Source organism: Oncorhynchus masou, chromosome 2, assembly GCF_036934945.1.
Source record: "Oncorhynchus masou masou isolate Uvic2021 chromosome 2, UVic_Omas_1.1, whole genome shotgun sequence".
NCBI lineage: Eukaryota > Metazoa > Chordata > Actinopteri > Salmoniformes > Salmonidae > Oncorhynchus > Oncorhynchus masou.
Genome location: NC_088213.1, coordinates 31,086,253 through 31,095,942, shown reverse-complemented (window position 1 = coordinate 31,095,942; position 9,690 = coordinate 31,086,253). Strand labels below are relative to the sequence as shown.

The window sequence follows — 9,690 nt, the reverse complement described above, 5'->3', positions numbered from 1 at the left end:
AAGACCATAATGTCTTACAAGGTCCCACAAAACAAAAATGTGAGTCATATGAAGCTTTACCGCTTGCTCTGTAATATAAGTAGTATTTTGACTTCAATTAAAAAAACGGTAAATTAATTTCGAAATATAGTTAAATAAATACAAACATTGAAAATATAACATTTTATTTATTTCTGTCTGTAATAAAGCCCTTTTGTGGGGAAAAACTCATTCTGATTGTCTGGGCCTGGCAAAATCTTTGAAATTGTTGCATGTTGCGTTTATATTTTTGTTCAGTATAATATACCCACCCTCATTTTACTTGTACCATTGCACGTCCTGCAAATTACCAGCAGAGGGCGACCATTCTGAATCCATTATCACATTTTCTCTGCTTACATCCCACGCTGGAATTTTGATAAACCCTTAGATTATATTGTGTTCAGAAGTCGATGTTGACGATATAGCTAAAGTTCAAGTATTTATTTGTAATGTTGATTAAAAAGTTTAATATCTTAGCTCCCATCATCATGCCGATGAAAACCTGATCTGTTAGAATTATTTTAGTTAGAATTTACATTGAAATCTGAATTTACCATCGCCCATATAATACCTTGAGAGAAAGAGGCGAAGCGAGAGGGTTAGCTATCTCTCGACAAAATCTGTCTAAAATAATATTGATTTAAGCAGATCTACACTTAACGCCTGCCGAGACAATGATTCGCATTGTCAGGGCGGAGACATGAGCACCTCGTCATTATGTACAGATTTTTGATGAACCTGTCAGTCCATGGGTGGATCTCAAATGATGTCCCTTGATTCCTCACATTTCCCCCCATGCCTCTTTCTCAAAACACATTAGATGTGAGAGAAGACAGGAGGAACGATGAAAAGAGAATTCAGCTATTTCTGAAGCAACTGTTTCCGTAGTGTAGTGGTTATCACGTTCGCCTCACACGCGAAAGGTCCCCGGTTCGAAACCGGGCGGAAACATATTTTTAGCTCTAATGCACATTGGTGCATAATTCAATGGTTTAATTTATTCGGCCAACGTTTACATTAAACGATCATTTAAAACATAGTGGAAAAGCAATCTTGAGAGATATTACAAAAGACCAGTCTCGCGAGATAATAATCAACGTTACTTTGATGATACTTTGTTGTCCGAGCGATTGCAGATGGATGTGTTTAGCTAGGCAGGGTGCTAGATGTTTATTTTTTCAAAGATAGTCCTTTTTCAGAAATCAGTTATATCTGTGCGTGGTAGCAATATTTCCGAATAGTAAGTATGTGTATTCTATTTTCAACAATATAATAAAGACTCACTACAGTGCATTGTGGTAACGTTAGCCAGCTAACGTTACTAGTGCTGTAATGTTAATCTAGCTCCATGAATACATGCAATGTGCATTTTAGCTAGCTAACGTAAACGGACTAAACTCCACTCAATGGTAAAGGAAGTTTAGAATTAACTTCACCACTGAGTGGAGCCGAGACCAGTCGGCGGTTGTCTTTGATTAACGTTTTTTGAAAAAGAATGTATTTCAGCAAACAAAGGCACGAAACTTCAGAGGAAAAACATAGGTACAATGTACCGAGGTAAAGTCAGTTTCAGATAGGATAGTCAACGGATATTCGCCTGTAGTTCTCCTTATGTCCACCAACAGCAGTTAGGGACCGTCAACATAGTGACAAATCACATTTTTCACATTTCAATAGCTCTTTAACCATTACTCCTAACACTTTCGAAACTGGTTGTAGCTAACCCGTGGCATAGATGCACAAAATATATAGCCCTTGGTTAACTCCAGACCTGACTGCCCTTGACCAGCATAAAAACATCCTGTGGCGTACTGCATTAGCATCGAATAGCCCCCGTGATATGCAACTTTTCAGGGAAGTTAGGTACCAATATACACAGGCAGTTAGGAAAGCAAAGGCTAGCTTTATCAAACAGAAATGTACATCCTGTAGCACAAACTCCAAAAAGTTCTGGGACACTGTAAAGTCCATGGAGAACAAGAGCATCTCCCCCAGCTGCCCACTGCACTGAGGCTAGGAAACACTGTCACCACCGATAAATCTACGATTATCGAGAATTTTTCTAAGGCTGGGCTTGCTTTCCACCTGGCTACCCCGGGTCAACAGCTCTGCACCCCCTACAGCAACTTGCCCAAGTCTCCCTCATTTCTCCTTCACCCAAATCCAGATAGCTGATGTTCTGAAAGAGCTGCAAAATCTGGACCCCTACAAATCAGCTGGGCTAGATGATCTGGACCCTCTCTTTCTAAAATTATCCACCGTAATTGTTGCAACCCCTATTACTAGCCTGTTCAACCTCTTTCGTATCATCTGAGATCCCCAAAGATTGGTAAGCTGCTGCGGTCATCCCCCTCTTCAAAGGGAGAGACAATCTAGACCCAAACTGTTACAGACCTATATCTATCCTATCCTGCCTTTCTAAAGTCTTCGAAAGCCAAGTTAACAAACAGATTACGGACCATTTTGAATCCCACCGTACCTTCTCCGCTATGCAATCTGGTTGTTACGAATCCCTTTTGGCCCGACAGTCTAGGGGGGGATGGTAATGAGACCCGTAACATAACTCATGCAAATTATTATTGTGACAAAGTAAATTGTGAACGAAATAACCACGACAACAGAAATCTACCGTCAAACTCCAGGTTTATTTATAAACACACGGTAATGGGGGAGCAGGAAAAGGGGCTGAGCTGGACCCAAGGAAAGAAACAATAAGTATTCAAAAACACCCCTAAGCTAGACTAGCCTACTTTAACAACAGCTAACTAACCAAAAATACAGTGGGTGGTCCGCCCAGTTCTAACTATTGTATTTAACAAAGTTCACCTACGGGTAGTGTATGCCCATGGGCGACTTGTCTTGGTTTCCCCCTTTTCCCACCAGCAACAAACAAACACCATAACCAAAAACAACACTCACAGGTGATGACAAAGTGCTATGAGGTTAAGACACAAAGCGAGAGTGAAACACAGAGACCTACAGACATGGCATTTACAGAGAGATTGAGCTCTAGAACAAACAAATGATGGGGTTTTTAAACCATGGAGAAGGAACTGTGATAGGTTAGGAAATAGGAGGAGGTGTGTCTTCTGATTGATGATTGATTGGGGAGTGATGATTTTCACCTGTGAGGGGAGAAGGAGAGAAAAGAAACACACACACACAGGATACACACACACACAGGATAACTGTATCCGTAACACTGGTTTCTGAGCTGGGTGCATGGGTGCACCTCAGCCACGCTCAAAGTCCTAAACAATATCATAATCGCCATCGACAAAAGACAATACTGTGCAGCCGTATCCATCGACCCGCCCAATGCTTTCGACTCAATCACCGCATTCTTATTGGCAGACTCAACAGCCTTGGATTCTCAAATGACTGTCTCGCCTGGTTCACCAACTACTTCTCAGATAGAGTTCAGTGTGACAAATGGGATGGCCTGTTGTCCGGACCTCTGCCAGTCTCTATGGGGGTGCCACAGGGTTCAATTCTCAAGCTGACTCTTTTCTCTGTATACATCAATGATGTCGCTCTTGCGGTTGGTGATTCTCTGATCCATCTCTATGCAAACGACACCATTCTGTATACTTCTGGCCCTTCTTTGGACACTGTGTTAACTGACCTCCAGACGAGCTTCAAAGCCATACAACTCTCCTTCCGTGGCCTCCAACTGCTCTTAAATGCAAGAAAATGAAATGCATGCTCTTCAACCGATCGCTTCCCGCATCTGCCCACCTGCCTAGCATCACTACTCTGGACGGTTCTTTCTTAGAAAAATGTATGTAAAAAATGTATCACTAGCCACTTTAAACAATGCCACTTAATATAATGTTTACATCCCCCACATTACTCATCTCATATGTATATACTGTACTCGATACCATCTACTGTATCTTGCCTATGCCGTTCTGTACCATCACTCATTCATATATTTTTATGTACATATTCTTCATCCCTTTACACTTGTGTGTATAAGGTAGTTGTTGTGAAATTGTTAGAGATTACTCGTTGGTTATTACTGCATTGTCGGAACTCGAAGCACAAGCATTTCGCTACGCTCACATTAACATCTGCTAACCATGTGTATGTGACAAATAAAATTTGATTTAATAGCATGACTCTCGTACTTTGCCCTTTTCCTTTATGGTTGATATTAACGAAGAAAGGAGATATTATCTGTCTCTCTCCTATTGTGTACCACTGTTAAATACTGTGGAAAAATAAATAAATAAACAGGGACAATAAGTACTTAGAACTACCAATTATAGAAAGATAAATATTAAAGTTAAATGCCAAACACAACACTGGACTGAACTCCCTAATTGTCAAACTAATAATAATGTACAACAATATAGAAGATACATGACTAGAGGTTATGCAATATGGGTGTATATCCACTGCATGCTTCTTCGGTGTGTAAATGACATGACCAAGGAGCTATTGCAAATTTGAAACTATAAAAAATGTACGTTACACCGCGTGATCTTACAGTACACAAACAAGAGTGTGCAATATAGAAGGGTAGTCACATGACCAAGGAGCTATTGAAATTCTAAATTGACAAACTAAAGGGTGTGCAATGTGTAGGCCCACTGAGTGGACATTCTGAACCTTGTTTGAAGTCACCAGGTCACATGACCAAGGAGCTATTGAAATTCTACATTTTGAAAAATTATTTTAAAATCTTGTGAGATGAAAATGGACAAACTACAGGTTGTGCTATATAGAAGGGTAGTCAGTGGACATTCTGAACCTTGTTTGAAGTCACCAGGTCACATCACCAAGGAGCTATTGAAATTCTAAATTTTGAAAAATTAATGTAAAACCATGTGAGATGAAAATGGACAAACTAAAGGGTGTGCAATATACACAGGTAGTCAGTGGACATACTGAATGAACCTTGTTTGAAGTCATTGGGTCACATGACCAAGGAGCTATTGACATTTGAATGTAAAAAAAGTTTGTACTTTGTTTACGCTCCCTAACTAATTCAACTTGGAATACAAAATGCTGCTCAGATTTCCACATGTTCATTAGCTCTGGAAAGCGAAGTACTGTCCAAATCGTGAAAATAAGACCTGTGCAATGTTGTGCGCAATTATTCCAACATCATGACACTAATTTGGAGTCTGTGGCTCAAGTGGTTTGAAAGCTATTGAGGTTTGAAAGCGTGAATATCCAACTTGAAACTGTCTTTACTTAGGTGTATAATGTGGGTGTTTCATCTTTGAACTAACGTTACTGTTAATGTTATTGACCTTGAGCGAATCGATGTAATGTTAGCTAGCTAGGACTTTAATCCACTACATTTTAGCCAGCTCGGTAGTTAGAGGTAACATTTTTAGATTGCGTTGCATTACAGCCACCCAAAAAGAAGGTCGCAGCCAAGTCTGCCAAAGGGAAGACGCCCACAGTAGTAGATGGCCTTTCCATGGAGGAGATGTCGAAGGAGCAGGCAGGTGTTATTTCATGCACCTCTACATACGCTGAGTTGAACGCTGAGTTGTAATCAATGAATAGCATTCTCACATAGGTGTTCCTTTTGTCCAGGTGGGAAAGGGCAGTGTGGCGTGGAATATAGATTGTGTCATCTGTGCATCTGTTGGTGCGGTATGCAAATTGGAGTGGGTCTAGCGTTTCTGGGATAATGACCACCCTTTCAAAGCATTTCATGGCTACAGACGTGAGTGCTACGGGTCAGTAGTCATTTAGGCAGATTATCATAGTGTTCTTGGGCACAGGGACTATGGTGGTCTGCTTGAAACATGTTGGTATTACAAACTCAGACAGGGAGAGATTGAAAATGTCAGTGAAGACACTTGCCAGTTGGCCAGCGCATGCTCACAGTACACGTCCTGGTAATTCATCTGGCCCTGCGGCCTTGTGAATGTTGACGTGTTTAAAGGTCTTACTCACATCGGCTGCGGAGCCAGACAGATTACTAGGATGTGTACTACGAGCATGCGCTGACCAATTATCAAGTGTCTTCACTGACATTTTCAACCTCTCCCTGTCTGAGTCTGTAATACCAACATGTTTGCTCTCACTCATGTTTCAGTGTTACTTGCCTCGAAGCGAGTATAAAAGTTATTTAGCTCGTCTGGTAGGCTCGTGTCACTTGGCAGCTCTCGGCTGTGCTTCCCTTTGTAGTCTGTAATAGTTTGCAAGCCCAGCCACATCCGACGAGCGTTGGAGCCGGTGTAGAAAGATTCGATCTTAGTCCTGTATTGACGCTTTGCCTGTTTGATGGTTCGTCGCAGGGCATAGCAGTATTTCTTGTAAGTTTCTCAGTTAGAGTCCCGCTCCTTGAAAGCAGCAGCTCTACCCTTTAGCTCAGTGCGAATGTTGCCTGTAATCCATGGCTTCTGATTGGGGTATGTACGTACAGTCACTGTGGGGACGACGTCCTCAATGTACTTATTGATAAAGCCAGTGACTGATGTGGTGTACTCCTCAAGGCCATCGGAAGAATCCCGGAACATATTCCAGTCTGTGCTAGCAAAACAGTCCTGTAGTTTAGCATCTGCTTCATCTGACCACTTTTTTATTGCCCGAGCCATTGGTGCTTCCTGCTTTAATCTTTGCTTGCGATGGAGAGCTTTGTACGCGTCTCTGTCTGTGGAGTAAATGTGGTTTAGAATTTCTTTCCCTCTGGTTGCACAGTTAACATGCAGATAGAAATTAGGTGAAACTAATTTAAGTTTCCCTGCATTAAAGTCCCCGGCCACTAGGAGTGCCACCTCTGGATGAGTGTTTTCCTGTTTGCTTATTGCGGAATGCAGCTCATTGAGTGCGGTTCTAGTGCCACCGTCAGTCTGTGGTGGTATGGAGAGAGTTACGAAAAATACAGATGAAATCTCTAGGTAGGTAGTGTGGTCTACAGCTTATCATGAGATACTCTACCTCAGGTGGGCAAAACCTTGAGACTTCCTTAGATATCGTGCACCACCTATTGTTTACATATATGCATAGGCCCCCGCCCAATGTCTTGCCAGAGGCTGTTCTGTCCTGCCGATAGGGTGTATCAAATCAACCATTTGCTTGATAATCCATGGGTTATGCTGCATAGCATATATTTATCTGAATCTACATGATGATGATCTCTGTGTCAGCTGGAGAAGCACATTGTGCGGCTGCGGGAGAAGCTGGACAGGGAGAGGGAGGAGAGGAACAACTTCCAGCTAGAGAGGGACAAGGTCCACACCTTCTGGAAGATCACCAAGAGACACCTGGACGAGAGGAAGGCAGACCTGAGGAACAGAGACCGGGAGATGAAAGAGGCTGAGGAGCGCCACCAATTTGAGATCAAGGTATAGTACACACACACCTACACACACATACAGTAACAGACACACAAACAGTGTTTAACCACATTAGAATAGTTATCAGGGTCCTTCCTGTTACTGTTCGGTTCCTCAGGTGTACAAACAGAAAGTGAAGCATCTGCTGTATGAGCACCAGAACAGCATCTCAGAGCTGAAGGGAGAGGGCGTGGTCTCTAACAAGCTGATGCAGAAAGAGCATGCCGAGCTGGAGAACGAGCTCTGCAAGGTCATGCGCACCCTCAAAGTGGACATTAAAACTTCTTACGGCTGAAATCCCGCTAACGGGATCGATATGACAACAGCCAGTGAAAGTGCAGGGCGCCAAATTCAAACAACAGAAATCTCATAATGAAAATTCCTCAAACATACAAGTATTTTACACCATTTTAAAGATAAACTTGTTGTTAATCCCACCAAAGTGTCCGATTTCAAAAAGGCTTTATGACGAAAGCACACCAAACGATTATGTTAGGTCAGGACCAAGTCACAGAAAAACACAGCCATTTTTCCAGCCAAAGAGAGGAGTCACAAAAAGCAGAAATAGAGATAAAATTAATCACTAACCTTTGATGATATTCATCAGATGACACTCATAGGACTTCATGTTACACAATACATCTATGTTTTGTTCGATAAAGTTCATATTTATATCCAAACATCTCAGTTTACATTGGCGCGTCATGTTCAGTAATGTTTTGCTTCCAAAACATCCAGTGATTTTGCAGAGAGCCACATCATTTTACAGAAGTACTCATAATAAACATTGATAAAAGATACAAGTGTTATACATGGAATTAGAGATATACTTCTCCTTAATGCAACCTCTGTCAGATTTCAAAAAATCTTTACGGATAAAGCACACCATGCAATAATCTGAGTACGGCGCTCAGACACAAAAACAAGTCATACAGATACCCGCCATGTTGTGGAGTCAACAGAAGTCAGAAATAGCATTATAAATATTCACTTACCTTTGATGATCTTCATCAGAATGCACTCCCAGGAATCCCAGTTCCACAATAAATGTTTGTTTTGTTAAATAAAGTCCATGATTTATGTCCAAATACCTCCTTTTTGTTCACGTGTTTAGTTCACAAATCCAAATTCACGATGCGCAGTTCGTAGAAACATGTCAAACGATATATAGAATCAATCTTTAGGATGTTTTTATCATACATCTTCAATAATGTTTCAACCGGAGAATTCCTTTGTCTTTAGAAATGCAATGGAACGCAGCTACCTCTCACGGGCAAGGGCATGCGCACCCTCAAAGCCTGACTGAGCTCATGGCCTTCTGCCAGACCTCTGGTTGAAACAGCTCTCATTCTCTCCCCCTCACAGTAGAAGCCTCAAACAAGTTGTAAAGACTTTTGACATCTAGTGGAAGCCTTAGGAAGTGCAATCAGAATCCGGTTTTTGCCTGCCATAGGAGTTCTGTTATACTCACAGACATAATTCAAACAGTTTTAGAAACTTCAGAGTGTTTTCTATCCAAATCTACTAATTATATGCATATCTTAGCTTCTGGGCCTGAGTAGCAGGCAGTTTACCCTGGACACCTTATTCATCCAAGCTACTCAATACTGCCCCCCAGCCATAAGAAGTTTTAAGGAGCAGGAGCTCTCCAACGAGAACCTCATCAAGGGCCTCAAACTGGTGCATGGCGTCCTCGCTCTTTCTGTCAGTATGCGCTTCTCACCACCCAGATCAATGTTCTGCCATTTTATCATATTTGCTTTCCACACACGTCTATGGTGACATTGCATTGATTGTAAATTCTTTCAATTTCTGTTTCAACAGAAAAACGACCAGGAAATTACCAAAACGAGAAATGACTTTGAGAGACAAGTGCGAGGTGATTATGCCTGTGCCTGTGTTGCCGTTGAACTGTACTCACATTTGTACATATACCCAAAATATGAAACATAGCCATCTCTCTCTGTCTATTGCCATTTGACTGACCTGCTGAGTAGAAATTGAGGCCAAGTATGAGACGAAGATGCAGATGCTGCGTCAGGAGCAGGACCTGAGGAGGAAGACGGAGATCGAGGAGAGGAGAGGAAGAACAGCCAGATCAACACACTGACCAAGAACCACGAGAAGGCTTTCAGCGACATCAAGAACTACTACAACGACATCACCCTTAACAACCTGTCCCTCATCAACTCACTCAAGGCTAGCAATACCACAACAATATCAGCTAATAACCAAGGTTTTTGTTCTACTCAATAACAATAACCACTAACTGAGTATTAGAAATTCCTCAACGTACAGTATCATCAAACCTAACCTAGGCTTCATCAACTCACAACTCACAATAACAGAGAGGTGTACAATAACA

At 41.7% G+C, this 9,690-nt stretch overlaps 1 long non-coding RNA gene and 1 other non-coding gene across 2 annotated transcripts; both read left to right on the top strand.

Annotated features, from left to right (window-relative positions):
• Window positions 1–899: 899 nt before the first annotated feature.
• trnav-cac (transfer RNA valine (anticodon CAC)) lies at window positions 900–972 on the top strand. The gene has a single exon. It is a non-coding gene; the product is annotated as a tRNA-Val (tRNA).
• Window positions 973–1,139: 167 nt separating this feature from the next.
• LOC135558543 (uncharacterized) lies at window positions 1,140–9,501 on the top strand. The gene is made up of 4 exons (XR_010458373.1): window positions 1,140–1,261; window positions 7,137–7,334; window positions 9,150–9,204; window positions 9,323–9,501. It is a non-coding gene; the product is annotated as an uncharacterized LOC135558543 (long non-coding RNA).
• Window positions 9,502–9,690: the final 189 nt, after the last annotated feature.